This window comes from Rhipicephalus microplus, chromosome 4 (assembly GCF_043290135.1).
Source record: "Rhipicephalus microplus isolate Deutch F79 chromosome 4, USDA_Rmic, whole genome shotgun sequence".
In the NCBI taxonomy this organism is placed as follows: domain Eukaryota; kingdom Metazoa; phylum Arthropoda; class Arachnida; order Ixodida; family Ixodidae; genus Rhipicephalus; species Rhipicephalus microplus.
Genome location: NC_134703.1, coordinates 141,040,982 through 141,057,974, shown reverse-complemented (window position 1 = coordinate 141,057,974; position 16,993 = coordinate 141,040,982).

The window sequence follows — 16,993 nt, the reverse complement described above, 5'->3', positions numbered from 1 at the left end:
TATTAGGCCTAATGCGATGCGCCGTGCTTTGTCTCATTACTGGTCATGCGACAGACGGCATCAGCACCAACTTCAACCTTTGTAAAGAGTCCATATGTTCCCCCCATAATTATTTTTTTTAATTGTGGCAAGTGATTCACACTGCGGTAAACTTCTAGTATATCGCATGAATAATTTAAAATTGTTGCATGACCCCTAATAAAGAAGTCAAAGATACCTGTGACAGACTCCTTGGTACTCCAAATTTTGTGCCATCAGATATGTGCTCTAAAATGAAAATGATCATTATTAGTGAAATATATACTCGGGCTAGGTATTGAAGACGATTGTGCATGTTTTGCAAATTTCCTTTTAAAAGCTCATGCTTCACTTTATCGGGCTTTCTTTAGTTATTAAGAAAAATAGCTCCCCAAGAATGGTCTAAAATTAAACACACAGTTTGTCATGGGGCAAGTTGAGCTTAGCAAGAAAATGATTTATGAAAACCATTCTGTCGCATAACTAAGAGCAAGCTGGTTTCAGGAAACATGTTGACCCGAGATGATGGCACGTGTTCACGCATCTTATAAAGGCTGCTTGTTGTTATAATGTGGCTGTAATTGGACAAATGTCTGTCATCAGGTGTGGAGATACATCGCATCTCTGATGATCAAATTTTTAAAGAATAGGTTTTCAGGGGATGCTAAAAACTTTTTTTGAAGGGTTGAATATTAGAGAGCATTACTTTATTAAAGTCTCCAATTTCATTAGGTTAGCACTGAGGCTTGGAGGTATGTTAAATGAGCATGGTCACTTGAGTAACACTCAGAGGTCAATAATTATAGGGTGAACAGCAAGGTATGTATGAAACAAGATTATGCAAATTGCAGAAATAGACATAATGAAGTTGTCGAGAAGACTTTGTTAACAGTACATTTACAGGCTTCATGCAGAATTTGCTTTCCAGCAGGGTGCATTTACTTTCGCTGATGCTTTCGGTGGCATCATTGCACTTCATAAGCACTGGTTTTACGGACTGCACGTGATGATCTTGTTTTTTCAAGGTTCATGTACTGATTAAAAAGTATAGGATCTAGAAACTTACATGCTGTCTTAAGGCATAATCAGGCTCACCATAGAAGTAAGTGGTGAGATTTTAGTTAGTTGTATGTGGGAGGTCTGTGTACATAACATCATAGTAATCTTGCAATGCTGTAGCTTTATTTGTGTAACGAGTGAAGCTTCTTTTCCTGTCAAAAATTTCTGCCAAGCAAACAAGTTCCAACAGTAGGATTTGCCCTTGAGTAAAGCTGGTGGTAAGAGTGAGCTTATTCAGAAGCCCTTCAAGAGTACCCACTAAAGGAATTAGTACCTATAGGGCAAAAATTCCAGTGCACCAAGAAGGGCAAGGGAGGACGGTGCAGGTTAACATTTCAGGAGGGCATCTTCTGGACATCATCCTTCTCTAGCCACAAGCTTGTATGGCCAATGTTTAGCAGACTCCTACTAACATAAACTAGGTATAAATGTTGCTTCTTTATTGCAAGATGACACACCATATACCTTTTGAGAGTCTCCTCACCACAAGCCCTTACATTAGTCTAAAAATATTTTTTCCTATGGTGCCCTTTTTTTTGTCCTAAACAGTTGTCTGAAGCAACAATATGCACATTGTGACAGTCTAGCTGGTGACCACAGAGATGGCTCCCGCCATCACGATGTATACTCCACTCAAAATGTAAGACACTGCAAAATCATAGTCCGGTGTGCGTGTATACGACCTTGGACATGCAAGCAGTGACCACTTCTCTTGTGTTCTCTGCACTGGCGAATGCTTGTTGCACACCTGTTCAAGATTGTGACAGTGAAATTAGTTCTGGCAATGCTGTCTCAGAGGTAAGACTGTGTACGCCCTTAGGAACACCATGGTGGAGCGAGCAGAGATTCATATCAAATGTAGTAATAAACTGGCAACACCATGGTGATACAAGCACACTTGCATTAATTTATTACATTTTTATTGAGGCAGACATCACACAGCTAAGCCTAGTTGTGATCTCTTTTCATTATTGTCTACATAGTTTTTCCGTTGGCCACAGCACAGGAAAAAAAATTTCTCTGTGGGAGCACCATATTTTAAGCTTGCATGACTCCAATGAAGCACTGTGCGAACAGATATATTGAAAATGTCAATACTTCGGGTCCTATAAATGGTGAACTGGTTGTCACATTCAGCCGGTGATCCTGCAGGAGCTTTAGCATATACTCTAAGGTAATTTTTCATCAACAATGCCACATACAATAGTTTAACAATGGTTGTTAATGGGCAAGATGATGCATAGCTTCAGGGAGCTAATTAAGTTAAGGGGGAAAATTATAGACGCCTAAGCACTACTGGAAAAATGAAAAAGCACAGAAAAAAAGCATTGGTCGCAGCTGAACTACAGAAAATATTTACACTGCCCCACACATTCGCATTGTCTAGAATTTTCCCTAATAATGTTATACCAACCTGCCTAGCAGCAAGTACTTCTAAGGTAATAAAGTGCAGAATGACTCTTGCATAAGACAGGGAACAGGACGCGAGTTAACTGCCATCTATCTTTGTTTGTGGCTTTGGTAGAAAATATATAAGGAAACAGACACATGTGCAGAGTGACAGTGTGCAATGTCACAGTCATCAAAAACATCACTTAACATTGCCTGCTCGAGAAATTTTCCTGGTTTTCAAAGTTTCAACAAATGTGTCACAATTAAATACACCACTTCTTTTCCAGCTTGAACTGCTTCCAACAGTTCACATCTATCAGGACTGCTGCCTGTAATCTTTGTCTGGTATTTAATCTGAACTGACATGCCCTAATACTTACACACAATCAGCCATATTTGTCTATCTACCCTTAACAGCCTGTAAGTTCACGTGTAACAACACACGCTCCACCCTTCCAGTGGTCATAGTCCATACGGGTCATTATATCATTCAGTTAGCTGCCTAACTATACTTTCATTCATTCACTTCATATTTCTTGAAAATAGAGATATGTGAACCCTACAACTGCTTTGCAAAAAACAAATGAAGTACCACACTTGCTATGATGGCTTAATTAAAAAAATTATTTCACGATGATGGCCCAGAAGCTTTCTCTAGAAAACATGTAAAGCCCATATGGAGAAGTATGCGTCCCAGGGAAGTTTTGCAACTGCCAAATTCGAAGAGTGTGCAAAATATTCTACGATTTCACATACCAAGTTGAATACTGTTCTATTTGATTCAGTCGCCATTATTTGTAGAACTAAACATTTTTTACTAGTTTAATAAAATTTAAAATGTTAAGTGCACTGAAATAAAGCGAAAATGTGTAAAAGTATCATAAGTTTCATCCCTGGCAGGTTATACGCATTAAACATGACAGCTTATCTAGTGCAGCTGGCTGCTTCGCTCTAGGAAAGTAATTTTGCTACCTATACAATTGTCACTTACCCTTTCTTAACACTTCTGTAGATTTTAAGGGCTTGATGTTTTCGCCAAATACTCGATTCCTACTTTTAAGATTTCTAGGAGTCCTTATCATAGTTGCAAAGGGAGATACAGCCAGTATTTGATGTACTTGTTTTTATATTGCAATGGAAATAATACATCAACTGGGAAATAGCAATGAAACATTTTGTGTTAAATTTTATTTCAAATTCGTTTTGCTGCACAACTTGTGTACCAAACAGTGGCTGACAACCATTGGGTGTATTTGCACCATGCTCTGTCATGACGAAGCACATGCATGCAGGTGCAATTATTATGTAGTCATCCCTTGAAACATCCTTGGTAATTTTAAATACTTGGCTGGGCAGATGTCTGTTAAATTATTCTCGAATGTCCAGGCTGGCTACAAAATGAGCAATGCTAATAATGTTCTTTGCTTGTGCCACAAATTTTTTACCACTCATTCTTTAAAAATATTTCCTAACGCTGTTGTTGTACAACCAAACAAGAATATGTACATGCTCTTTAGCATACTGTTATTCACAAACTAAATGCCAGTTCTTTAAAACTCAAGATAGTTAAACATTCATATTCCATAATTACGATCAAACTGCAGGTGAGTTACCACAACAACCAATCTTCCACTGATGTCATTATGTTTTCATTATGAATTTAGTAAATTGCATGCTTGCTTCTTTTTTTAAGAGTATGCATATTATTATACAAGACACCACAACTAACTCATTTATCAACTTCAGTATTTGATCACTTTCAATTAACCATCATATTCCAAAGTCTTGAAACAAGTCCCTTTTAAGACCCACAAGTTTTCTTGTGCCCTTACAGTGCATCGAAGGCCCTGAAGTGTCAAACAGGCCAAAAGGCATTGGTAAGGCTTGTTCATAGGCATTGGACAAATCTGTTTACAAAATGTGTTAAAGGCACATGCGTGCACATGTTTTGGTTTGATTGTACGTTAACATAAAGAAAGGAAGGAGTGGTGCGACATTTCTCGCACAAGCCAAGCATGTGGTTAGCATTGCTAACTTTCACTTCACTTCACTTTATTATCTTAAAGACCCCGGTGAGGGGGTATTACATAAGGGGTAGGTTAACAAATGGAGGTTACAGGTTATCTTCTGACAAGCAATATGTATTTATGTTTTGCGTAAACGTTGATGAACACGTGATGGCTGCAATGTCACAGGGAAGGCCATTCCAGTCCACTGCAGTGCGAAGAAAAAATGAGGCAGCAAAAGTAGTAGTGCCAGCGCATGCGCATGCGATTGAATAAGAATGGGTTGTGCGGTGAGATATGCACGTTGGTGGGATAATGTAAGGTGCTTGATTGAGGAAACTGTGAAAGAACTTGTGAAACAAACAGAGGCTGGCGATGCGGTGATGCACAGAAAGATTATCAATATCAATGTCATGTTTTAGGGATGATATGCTTATTTCGTATGAATATGAAGAGTGAATGAACCTAGTGGCACGATTTTGTACAGATTCTATTTCGTTTATTAGGTATATCTGGTGCGGGCTCCAGATGGGCGCTGCATATTCTAGTTTAGGTCTGATGAGCGATTTGTAAGCCAGAAGTTTTATGTCTAGTGGTGCGTGACGCAAAAGACGCTTTAGGAAACCGAGGGGTCTGTTCGCGGATGATACGATGTTGTTTATGTGAGTGTTCCAGGAAAGGTGAGATGTTAAGGTGACGCCTAGGTATTTATGACTGAACTTGTTCGATAGCGGAATTAGAGATTAGGTATGAGAATGATAAAGGATTACGCTGGCGTTGAAATGAGGCGAGTTTGCATTTAGTAGGGTTAAGTAAGCTTCATTAACTAAAGATCACACCACTGTTGCACGAGATCCAGATCCTGTTGGAGTGTAGTTTGATCAGAAATGTTAGTAACTGTGCGATAGATGACACAGTCGTTGGGAAATAAACGGATATGGGAAGATACATGAACAGGAAGATCATTAATATATATTAGGAACAAGAGGGGTGCGAGTACAAATCCTTGGGGGACGCCGGATGTTACTGGGAGGGAGCTAGAACGGGTATTTTTAATGGAGACGAACTGAGAGTGGTTAGTAAGAAATTGTGTGGTCCATGCAAGAATGTTGGGGTGCAGGTTCAGCTGGGAAAGTTTTAACAGTAGGTGTTTGTGCGGTACCTTATCAAAGGCTTTTGCGAAGTCGAGAAAGATTGAATCGTTCTGAAAGGGATGGTCGAGAGAAGAGTGTATATCATGAATAAATATAGCAAGTTGGGATTCACTGGATAATGATTTACGAAATCCGTGCTGGGAAAAATGAAAAAAAATTGTTGGTGTCAAGAAAGTTCATGATGTGTAATTATATGATATGTTACATGATTTTGCAGGGCACGCTTGTTAGAGAGATGGGTCAATAATTTAGGGGGGACTGTCTGTTACCTGATTTGTGGACTGGAATGACCTTTCCCTCCATCCAGTCGTCTGGTAAAATTTCTGTTTCGAGTGACAATGAGAACATCATCGAAAAGTACACTGCAATAATTTCCTTAGTATTTTTTAACAATTTAGAGTTAATATTGTCTACGCCAGCTGATGATGAAAGTTTTAATTTGTCAATGAGTGATGAAATGCCACTAACGGATAACACAACAGGGTCCATCACTGGTGATGTCGTAGTAGGTGGCGTAAGAAACGGTACGTTGGCTTCTTTAGCGAACACTGATGAGAACGCGGTGTTAAAAATATTGGCACAAACAGTGTCACTTACGCCTTCATTTTTATCGTTTGTAAGCGTGATGTCTCGTGTTAGTTGCAGGTTTATGATTTCCGAGAATTTTCTAGGGTTAGATTTCAAAATTTTAGTTAAATCATTGTGATAGAATGTCTGTTTCGCTTTTCTAATTTCAGCATAATAAACTTCTTCCGCAGCATAGTACTTGCTCCATGCACACGCATTACCATTAAACTTCGCAGCTCGAAAGAGGTGCTTTTTTTATTTTCAAGTGTTTTCAAACTTGTGGAAAACCATGGTTTATTTTTATTGGCAGTAAAGCTCACTGTGGGGATGAATTTATTAGTCAAGTCAGTTATCTTGTCCTTAAGCATTAGCCAGCTGTCATTGAGAGAACAGGAACCGAGATTGAGTTCGAAGTATGATAGAAAATCTTGTAATTCACGATTAATTAATTCATAATTACCCTTATCATACAAGTGAATCGTTTTGCGGAAAATGGAGCGTATTTTTGGGGTGAAGTTAAATATGGTATGGATGACTTTGTGATCGCTGATTTCACGTAAGTATGCAATAGATTTCAAGCTTTCGGGGCTATTTGTTAATACCAGGTCTAAAATGTTTGAGGATTCACTAGTGACGTGCGTTAGTTTGGTTACCTGTTGGATGAGGTTAAAGTTGAGGCAAACATCGACGAATTCTCTTGCTTCAGTATTTCCCGAGGTTGGTGAAACCTGATTGAGCCAATTAATGGAGGGAAAGTTAAAATCCCCATAAAGCAGAACACGTGCGTTAGGGTGTTTATTAGTTAGCTGGGATAAGATTTCGTTAAGTTTGCGCGGGAAGTCTCGGTTAGTTCGAGGGGGCCTATAGCATACGCCAAGCATTATTGCTTCGGGAGGGGCACGGCATATTACCCATAATGATTCTAGTTGTGAAGATGTGTTGATTAGAGAGCATGATAGTTCTTTTTTAGTGGCGATGAGTATGCCTCCGCCACGTGAATTTTTACGATCGTGACGAAAGAATATGGTATTTATCCCGCACTAACTTTATAGTTAGTGCGGGAGTTTCAGATTAATTCCAGCCTATTTTTTAGCAATATATCTATAACATGTGGTACAAATAGTTTCTGTTAGTAATTTCACAAATGACAACACTATTATCAGCAAATCATGACGAAATTTAGATGATAGCAAGGAAGGGGCATTGGCAGTTAAAATGAGAAATAAGCTGGGCTTAGCTGAGCACAAAGCGAGTTCAATTTCATGCGAAGCATTCAAAGTACTAAACTTTGTTCGGTAGTGCCAAGGTCCAGATGACTTAATTTTAAGGTAAATGTTTATGACTGACCCTCTCAAATGTGTTAGAAAATTATAAAATAATTCAGTCTATGAATCACTCCATCAAGAGAATGGCACAATTTATGAGTAAATAAGTGGAGTCTAACTTTGAAGCGTAGTTTTAAATCTATACTGCGTAGTGTTGTATGAAATGTAGGGTGATATAGAGGTACTTAGCTGCTGAATAAGCTTTGTTAGAATATAATAATAGTAGTGGTATTACAACATATGTGCAAGTTAAAATGAGGAAAAATAATAATAAATTTTTAAATTCCAAAAGAAAAAAAGAAAATTAAAAAAAATTACAGCATATTCATGAAGTGATTGATTATGAGTGGGGTGAAGCGTCCGTCCATGCATGCGTCTATGCGTTCGATCGCGTTTGAGAATGCAGATGACACATGGGTAACACCGATGAGACGCGTGCCAAAGGAGCCGAGCGCAAGCGTCTTTAACGTGCCCGCCACTCAGCTTCGTTCATGCCCCACCAACGATCCACTACGTATGGTGACTATAAAGGAGACTGAGAGATCCGCTCGTTCTATGCATATCTAGGCACAGCCCCCCATGCAGCCAATCTGAGAGTAGGGGTACAGCGCCATCTAGTTATCTTTACCCAACTGCAGTTTCTATTTAATTCTTAAGAAAGCGCTGTCTATTATACTGTTCGGCAAATACTGCCTTCCTTTCTTTGTTTTCTCTTCTCTCGGTTATGCGTGATGCTTGTACCATATCTAAGGACACAGTGAAAAATGAGGCATCAGTACCAAAAGGACTTATTTGGTTTGCATTCTTTCATGGTTTGGGGGAAGTATGAATATTTATAGCAACTTGATTTAAAAGTGTGTTTATTATGTGTTTGTGAGTGCCTGTAAGGTGTTAACTTAAAATGACAGAAAAAAATTACTTCTGACGTGTCGATGTTTATGTCACTATGAATTAATTGAAATAAAATCTTTAGTTTTGCTATTTTTGCCCTACCTTGTAGTGTTAATAGACCAGCTTTCGTTTGCAACTCAGTAGGAGAATTCGTTAGATTGAATTTATTATAAATATACCTCACTGCCTTCCTGTGCACCCCCTTTTAATCCTTGCAATTAGTTACCTTGTATGTGTAAACCCCACAATACTGTTATAATCATGTTAGTAATATATTCATTCATTATTATTATTATTATTATTGCATTAATAACATTGCACTTGATTTGCAGTTTACTCATTAAATCTGTATTTCACTGTTACACTATTCTAGGCAGTATTTATAATGTCCTTACAAAGACCTACATATTTTAACTGCATTTAATGGACTCAGATATATCAGCCAGTCTTGTGGCACACCCTACAAGACAAGAATATTTTCGTCATTTCAGGACATCCCAGGGATGTTTTGGATTTTTGAACGAGGTATGTATTAGGGAATGACTGATGCACGGCTACCTGTTTTTTATGCAACCTTACCTTATCTCCAAAAGATCAGGTGATGGCAGTATGAGGCAAAGGAGTTAGACCTTTTCAGAGTAGCTTTATGCCTTTCTATAAATTGCAGTGCCATGTCCTCCTCTGGCAGAGAGGTGCTAGGCAATAGGAGGTAAGGGAGTGCCAGCCCGTTTAAACTTCGATGCAGCACACAGCAATATTTGGTTGTGCATATGTCCTGTGCTTTACACAAACTGTTTTTAGTTGTTTGCAATGCTTGAAATACCCTGTGCCTTTTTGAAATGAAACTTGTACTGGCATACAATGAACTGTAAATGTTGTCAGCATTAGATGTACAAAAAGAAAAACCATCATGAAGGCAATGTGCCTTATCACTTATTTGCCTTGCACTACAGCTATTCTGGGATGAAGAGAATGGCCATAAGGAAAATAATAATAATAATAATAATAATAATAATAATAATAATAATAATAATAATAATAATAATAATAATAATAATAATAATAATAATAATTCACACCAACTGGTTTCATTATAACAAATGATTCCCGCTGATTCCATTTCCAGGCCAGCTGGTTTCATTTTCAGTCTCGAGTGGTTCATGCTGGGACCAACTGGAACATGTTGCTAATGTGTTGGCTTGTACTTAGTCTCAGCTGTATACAGCCATGGTTTCAGTTAAAGTGAACAGAAACCGTGGAGTATTTTCACCTGGAAAGGAAAGAATGTAGAAAGTGATGCATTCAAAGGCAGAAAAGAAAACAAAGAGGAAAGATAAAACAGGGAACAGAGCAAGAAAAAAAAGGCGAGCTCTCAAAGAGAAAGAGAGAAGAAAAGAGAGAAAGAAGGAGGCACACGCACACTGAACTTCTCTCGCCCTCATTTTTGAGGGCTCCTCGTTTTTTCCCTGTGTCACTTTTTTACCGTTACCTGGCTAAATTTTTGCTCCTATACACAGATCGACTGAATCGACGGCACACTCAGATTTAGCGTACATGCTCGTTGTCACATCCTGTCCCAAAATTCTCATGCCTGTCGTGCCAAAAAACAGCTTTGCAATGAAAATCACTATCGTGCAGCTGAGGAGCTGTATCATGCACAGATCATAATGTCAGCCTGATCGCACGAAGTAACGGTAATAACTTAGTAGTACACCATGCATAACACAAACGTTTAGTGGGCCTTTAAGTTATGTTGTCTTAACTGCAAAAGTGCAAGTTGTGCTTTGCCAGCATTTTCCTCAACTATGAGGCATACACTACAGCTGTGTTTTGTGTGAATATAAAAGAGAGTACTGCTTAAAATGTTAAGTACACTGACTATACAATTAAAAATATGGTAATCGGCATTTCTAAGAGTTACATTTTCTTGTAAAAAACTGACACATACTTATGTCAAGATTCGTGCCGAAAGTACGTCTTGCCCAAGGATATTTCTAAAAAATTCAGCATATTCCACGTAGCTCCGGAATCGACATTATGCGAAGCATGCGGAGGCATGCTTAGCGTGACCATGTTGTGATTTTTTTATAGTGGCACGTCATGAAATTATGCCAAATATACGTCCAAATGTTCCACACACAGACATACATTGAAGAATTCCAAGTGTTTATATAACCAGTTGTTTGCACTTGTGCAATGATGCAAACATGAACTTGAGCATTAGGAACACCAGAATCAATAAACTGGTATGAAGTGCTGGTGCTAGTGAGGATGGTAGCCCTGGACGCTGCTGCATAAATCAACTTCAGTGCATGGCACCTAGCAACAGTTGACGTCAACCCGATATCACAGCTGCATCATAGAAAATTGGGCGACCCTTAAGGTTCGCTTTCAAGAATTGAACACGATAATGATACCCTGGCCCTAGTGCGTTCTTCAAGCACTTGGTGCATGAAATATTTTCGAACTTGGTATGCACTCACTATGTGGTCTGAAGGAAATGTGTGCAGCAAAATGTGTGCGTTTTGTTATGGCTGGCCACCTTTTAACTATGAAGTCCTTAAGATAATCACATGTTCTGATGCCTGATTACAATGCACACTTGTATCAAGAAATATTACTGTGATATGATATTACATATTGAATTGTGAAGGCAGTATACAGGACACATGTGTTTGCAAAGCCTAACATTATTTTCACTGCATTTTTAAGCAGATGAAGTTATTTTCCTTAATTTCCAAGCAGATGTGTGGCTGTGCGCTAGAACGCCTGCTTGCCATGCAAACGGCCTGGGCTTGATCCTCCCGCAAACTGGGAAATTTTTTATTACTTATTTTATTTGCATCTTTCTTGATTTTTCCGGTTGCTCACAAGATTCATCACTCACAATCAACGATGCCCACGAGATTTTTAAAACTATCGCGTTAAAACTGGCATAAAAGGGTAACAATGTATGACTGATTGAATAAGCTTTTGCAGCTTATGCCAAATCACATTGGTGTGATGTTGAAATCCCTAGGTCCATTGTTAGACTACCAAATGTCATGGTTTTCACTTTTATGTCTGGTTAGGGGTACAGCAATTAACTGGCCAGGAAGTGTAAATAGATCTTTATTTGGAAACATGCAGAAGTATGATAAAGTCAAGCTCCCTTTCCCTTGAGTAATTTGAGTTGTATATGTATTTTGAAATGGTGTTTGAAAATCACAGCAGCTGTGCCATTACACCGCTTCGTGGCAAAAGCTTAGTATCGAGTTCTGGAGAATTTCTGCACGTTGCCTGCTGCAGCTCAGACAATCGTTAATCTGGCTTAAAATTATATAGTATATATATTGCATTCTCACTTTCAATTTTGCTTATTATGCAATTTAACTTACCCTTCGTGAATTCATCGATATTTTTCACATAATAACAGAAATTTGCAGAACTTCATGCCTAAAAATAGTGTGACACAATCTTCACTAAAATATGGCCATCACTTTATGAGAAAAAAGTGGGACGCATGTGGCTCATCGACCCATGAAGCATCTTTGAATAAGTGGGGCAACACATGTCACATTGTCTCATAAGGGCACTAAGCTGTAATTCTGCTGCCAAATTTCTTGCCCAAAAAGGCCCAATGGAAGCAGTACAGAGGAACACTTCTAAAACTGTGGGAGAAAAATTGCAGTGAACCTTAATTTCAGATTTTCTACGCAATTCTGCGCCTCTGCCTGTGGCATTGAGTCTAGCGGCTCTGTCCCAAGGTCTTCGCATACACGTACCCTTTCAGCTTGTGTCTGTCTTGTCGGTAGGTGGCGATAATATTGAAACTCGTCGAAAACAAGGAGAAAACAGCAGGCATAGATGAGTGCACGCATTCATATGAAAATAAAGAAAAAGGAGAATATTGCTTTTCATTCACATTTAACGAAGCTGTGTCTATGCATGTCTTGTCTTGTATCTGCAATGAACAAGGGCGAACATCTTAGTTAAGCCTGCATTTTCGCAAATAATTAAAATTGTGGTAATGAATCATGGCAAGCCACTTTGACGTGGTGTCAATGCACTGAATGCTGTAAGTGTGTTAACAAATGCTGCATCATTTTCGTGAACTCTATTCAGGTGCGACATATTTGCTTTTCTCATATATCTTGCATGATTTGATGATCTTGAAAATTCGTGTTCTCTTTGGCTTCCTGGCTGTATGAAGCAGCAATTTTGCCATATTTTTCCTTTGGCACGAAATTTTAGCAACAGTGTCTTAGCCACAGCTTTTGGTCTCATTGCCTCTCCTCATAATGATAAAAAATATCAAAGAATGTGCTGTTTTGTGGCATCCATCAAACATGAAAAAACAATTATGCATGTATGCTATGTTGTTAGGCTATGCAAGGAACTGCTTCATCATTTTTCATCATTTTTCATTCGAGTGCACTTCCACAATGATTTTAGGCAGATATAATTTTTGCAATTAAGAAAGAAAATCTATAGTTGCATGCTAAAATTCTTTAAAAAATCTTAACAGAAGAATACCATAAATTTGAAACTTTAGCTACCTGGTATGCAATATGACACCGGCGGAAAAAAAATATTAGCAGAATAAAAGATTTTAAACTCAACGTATCACTGATACCATGCATTGTAAATGTGCAATATATAGTTTCTCAGTTTCCTTAATGTTTCTGGTACACCACAACTGGAAGGCATTGTGCTGATGGCAACGTAAAGTGGCAGAGAAAGTTTTACTGAGGAAAAAGTGGGATGCATTTATCCTATTAACCATCAAAAGGTTAAGAAATTGATGCTCAGCAGTGGAGCTTCCTCCACAGCAACAAAAAACCTGCATTGAACCACAGTGCATGCACACACCATCTCTCCAGCGCTTTGCTCATGCACTCTGTCATGGCAGAATTTGGTACCAATGCAGTGAACAGCTGTAGGCCACTGTTTTCAACATGTGTTGCATATAAGACTCCATCAGCAACAACGGTTGGTGAAAACTGTTTCATTGCCTTTTTTGTGTTGCCAATGCGTGATTAGATATTCTGAATTACGAGCTTTCCAGTGACATAAAAGAAATGTACATTAAAAAAAATTGATTGGCCATAGGAAATAATCAAGCCCTCGAAATCCACAGAACCGTTGAGAAAGGGTAAGTATTCATTGGTACAAGCACATTCCTGGAGCTGAGTAGCCAGCTGCGCTACACAACTTCTCAAGTCTTTTTTCTTTTAATGTGCCAGGGTGGATGCTGTGTATCATACTGTTGCACAAGTTTTCTTTTATTTTGGTGTACTTAACATTTTAAAACATTAGTAAACTTTTAAAACATATACAGTTTTGCAAATCATGACTGTTGAATTGAACACAACAAAATTAAATTTGGAGTGTTAAATCACTTAATATTTCTAGAGATTGAATCACACTTGTCTAAAACACCCAGCCGACCGCTCCAGTTGCTGTTTTCTGCTGAAATATGTTAATGCCGACGCCGTATGAATATCTAACATGGCATACGGCGTGCTAGGCCTTTGTGCGATAATTTAAGCGTGAACAGAAGCATCTAACTAAGGTGACGTAGAAGCCGTCACTAACAAGAGCCATGCGCTCCGCTGCTCTGGACAAGTGTGATTCCACCTGTACAGCTGCAGTGTTGGCATTTTTTTGGTGCATGAAATTCTCCATGTTCACTTTACATCTGGTCTATTATATAAAAACATGGAAATAAAAAGAATAACAAATAAAACCTTCTAGGTCTGAGTGAGAATAGAAGCCAAGCTGCTTGTGTGGCGAGCAGGCATTCTACCACAAAGCCACGTGCCTGCTCAAAAATAATTTTCATGCTTTACAAATACACGCGTCTAGTATACACGCTTCACAATTCAATATGTAATATCGCAGTATTTCATGGTACAAATGTGCATTGCCACTGGCCATCAGAACGTGTGATTATCATAATGACTTCGTTGTTTAAAGCAGCCACGAAAAACAAAAGGCACAAATGCTACTGGAGTATTCTCTTAGGACCATGTACTGGGTGCATATCAAGTTTAAAAACATTTCATGCACATAGTTGCTCATGGTTTAAAGCATACTACACAGTACCTGTATTGCGTGGTCTATCCTGCGTCCCATCTCTGCGCTCTTCGAAGTAACTATGTGTACGTATCAACAAGCTCGCTTAGTCACCATTTAGAAATCCATTATGCAGACTGCAACTATATGCGAAACCCTTACTAGCACAAGCCACTTTAAACATTGATTACGTAGTAATAATCTGCAGTATGAACTTTTCAAGTAATGTTACCCCGCAAAAAGTATGCACTAGGTGGTTGGAGTATGCACTAGGGATAGGATATCACTGTTGTGTTCTACTCAAACCTTGAGGGTCCCCTAATTTTTTTCACCAAACAATTGTAAGATTCATAGATAGTAATGTTCCACAAGCATGGTATTGTAAATAATCACCCTTTTGGCCTATACTGGAAGAGCGGAGGGGGCGTTGTTAGAAGTGAATTTACAGGCTGTTAAGAGTTTATGGAAAATTTGACAGATTGTTGTGTAAGTATGCAAGCATTAGGGCATGTCAGTTCATATTAAATACCTGAAAAAGATCACAGGCAGGGGTCCTGATAGGACTCTTGAAAGCATTTCATCCTAGGAAAGAAGTGATGTGTCATTGACACATCTGTTGAAACTTGGAAGGTCAGAAAAGTACTTCAAGTGTAGGTATGTGACGTTTCTTGACAGTACATGACTGTGACATTGCACACTTCCATACTGCACATGTGTCTCTTTCCTAACATACTTGCTAGAAAAGCCACAACAGGGTGTTTATCAATTAAAATTTTTTCAAATGTAGTGATTTTTCCAGGTTTTTCACATAGATTAAAAGCAAACTCCATGACCATAATGTCTTCTTGGAAAATGTGCAGTGGAAAGAACACTTTAGCAGTAAAAAAATAAAATAAGAGGCACTCATATAAAACAAATGAACACATTTCACACACACACTCATAATGTTGTGAGTGTATGTGGTAAATATGAAAAAATGTGTGTATGTGGTCAAAACAAAACTTGCGACCCAGGCACTGAGGAAGTTGGCTGTTTGATTTTTGAAACAACCAGAACACAACCACACAAATAAAATCAACTGTAGCTGCAAGTTTGAAGGAGCCTGCGATAGTCCAACAGTGCAGCCAATGCTGCTAGGAAACGTAAAGGTGGCGCTATCTCGTGGCATTCGTATAAAACAAGGATGCAACAGCCCGGCCAGTTGGCTTACTGGAGCACATTCTAGTTCATTATAATGGCTGTAGCCTGCAGGCCATTTAGGATTGGATTAGATTACTTTGATTTAGACTGCTGTATTTACTAATGTTTTGCATCCCCGTCTCATTTGTACATGTCTAAAATATACTTTTCAGCAAAAAGGAGTACTTACGTATTTTATGCGACCTTGTCTTGACAACGACTAACAACAATGTTGCGACAACGAAACTGTAAAGCAAAATTTACTTTATCCTTTCTTTCACTCTCTTTTTTTTTTTACACAATGCATACATGCTTGTTGGTGTTTTATTTCTCTGGGTTCTGACACGTGGAGCACAATCAAAGTACTCAGACACCTGCAATAAAAGCTGCGGTAGGGTTTGAAGCGCTGATGTTTGAATATGGGGTGGAAAAAAGGAATCTGTCAGACCGCAACTGCTTCCCCGATTCCATAGGTAAATAAAAGATGCAGAATCGTGAGTTAGGCAAATTGGTGAGTGTTCACCGTAGAATATTTTACAAAGGAACGTGTTAGAAGCAGTCAGAGAGGGTCACAGCGCTGATTTCACAACTGAAATTTATTTGGAAAAGGAAAGAACATATATATAGAAAATATTGACTCATCAAAACTATGCACATGTACACATTTGTTACAACACAGAATGATTCATGTCTTCTCTAAGACCTTATGTTCTTCATCTAGACGAGTGTTACATGAAATACTTATGCACTTGTTGTTAGATCTAATGAAAATACTTTGGCTACTTCACACATGCGCTAATCAACATGTCAATATTTGATATTTGTTTTCTACAAGTGGGGCACACACAGGGCTGGGTAGTATCGCAATAGTATTTAAGAGATACTTTTGAGTGTCTGTATTGCTGTATCGAGGCACTTTTAAAAAATGTATTTGTATCTCAGTAGTGAAATACTTTCACGGTGTATCGCATGTATCGCGATACTATCCAGGACACGGGTATCTTGTTACTTTTTTTTTTTGTAAATGAGCTGAGACGTGTTGACAATGGGGAAAAAAATTTCTGCTGTGACCTTGGCAGTCCACGGCAAGATATGCACCCATCATTTCTACATTTCTGCTGAGGGCGAAACTGACTCCTACCTTCTTGAAAGCGAGCTAGTTGCTTTGCTACTCGCATCCCATGATGTGTTTGAATGATGGCCTGCTTCAGCGTGACAACAATGTTATTCTGCTATATTGAATTCTAGCACAGATATTTTCATTGTGAGGAGTATTGTATACTGCACAATGGGCGCCATTTTTTAAATGTATTTCCTCATGCCAATTGAATGAGTAGTGTTTGTT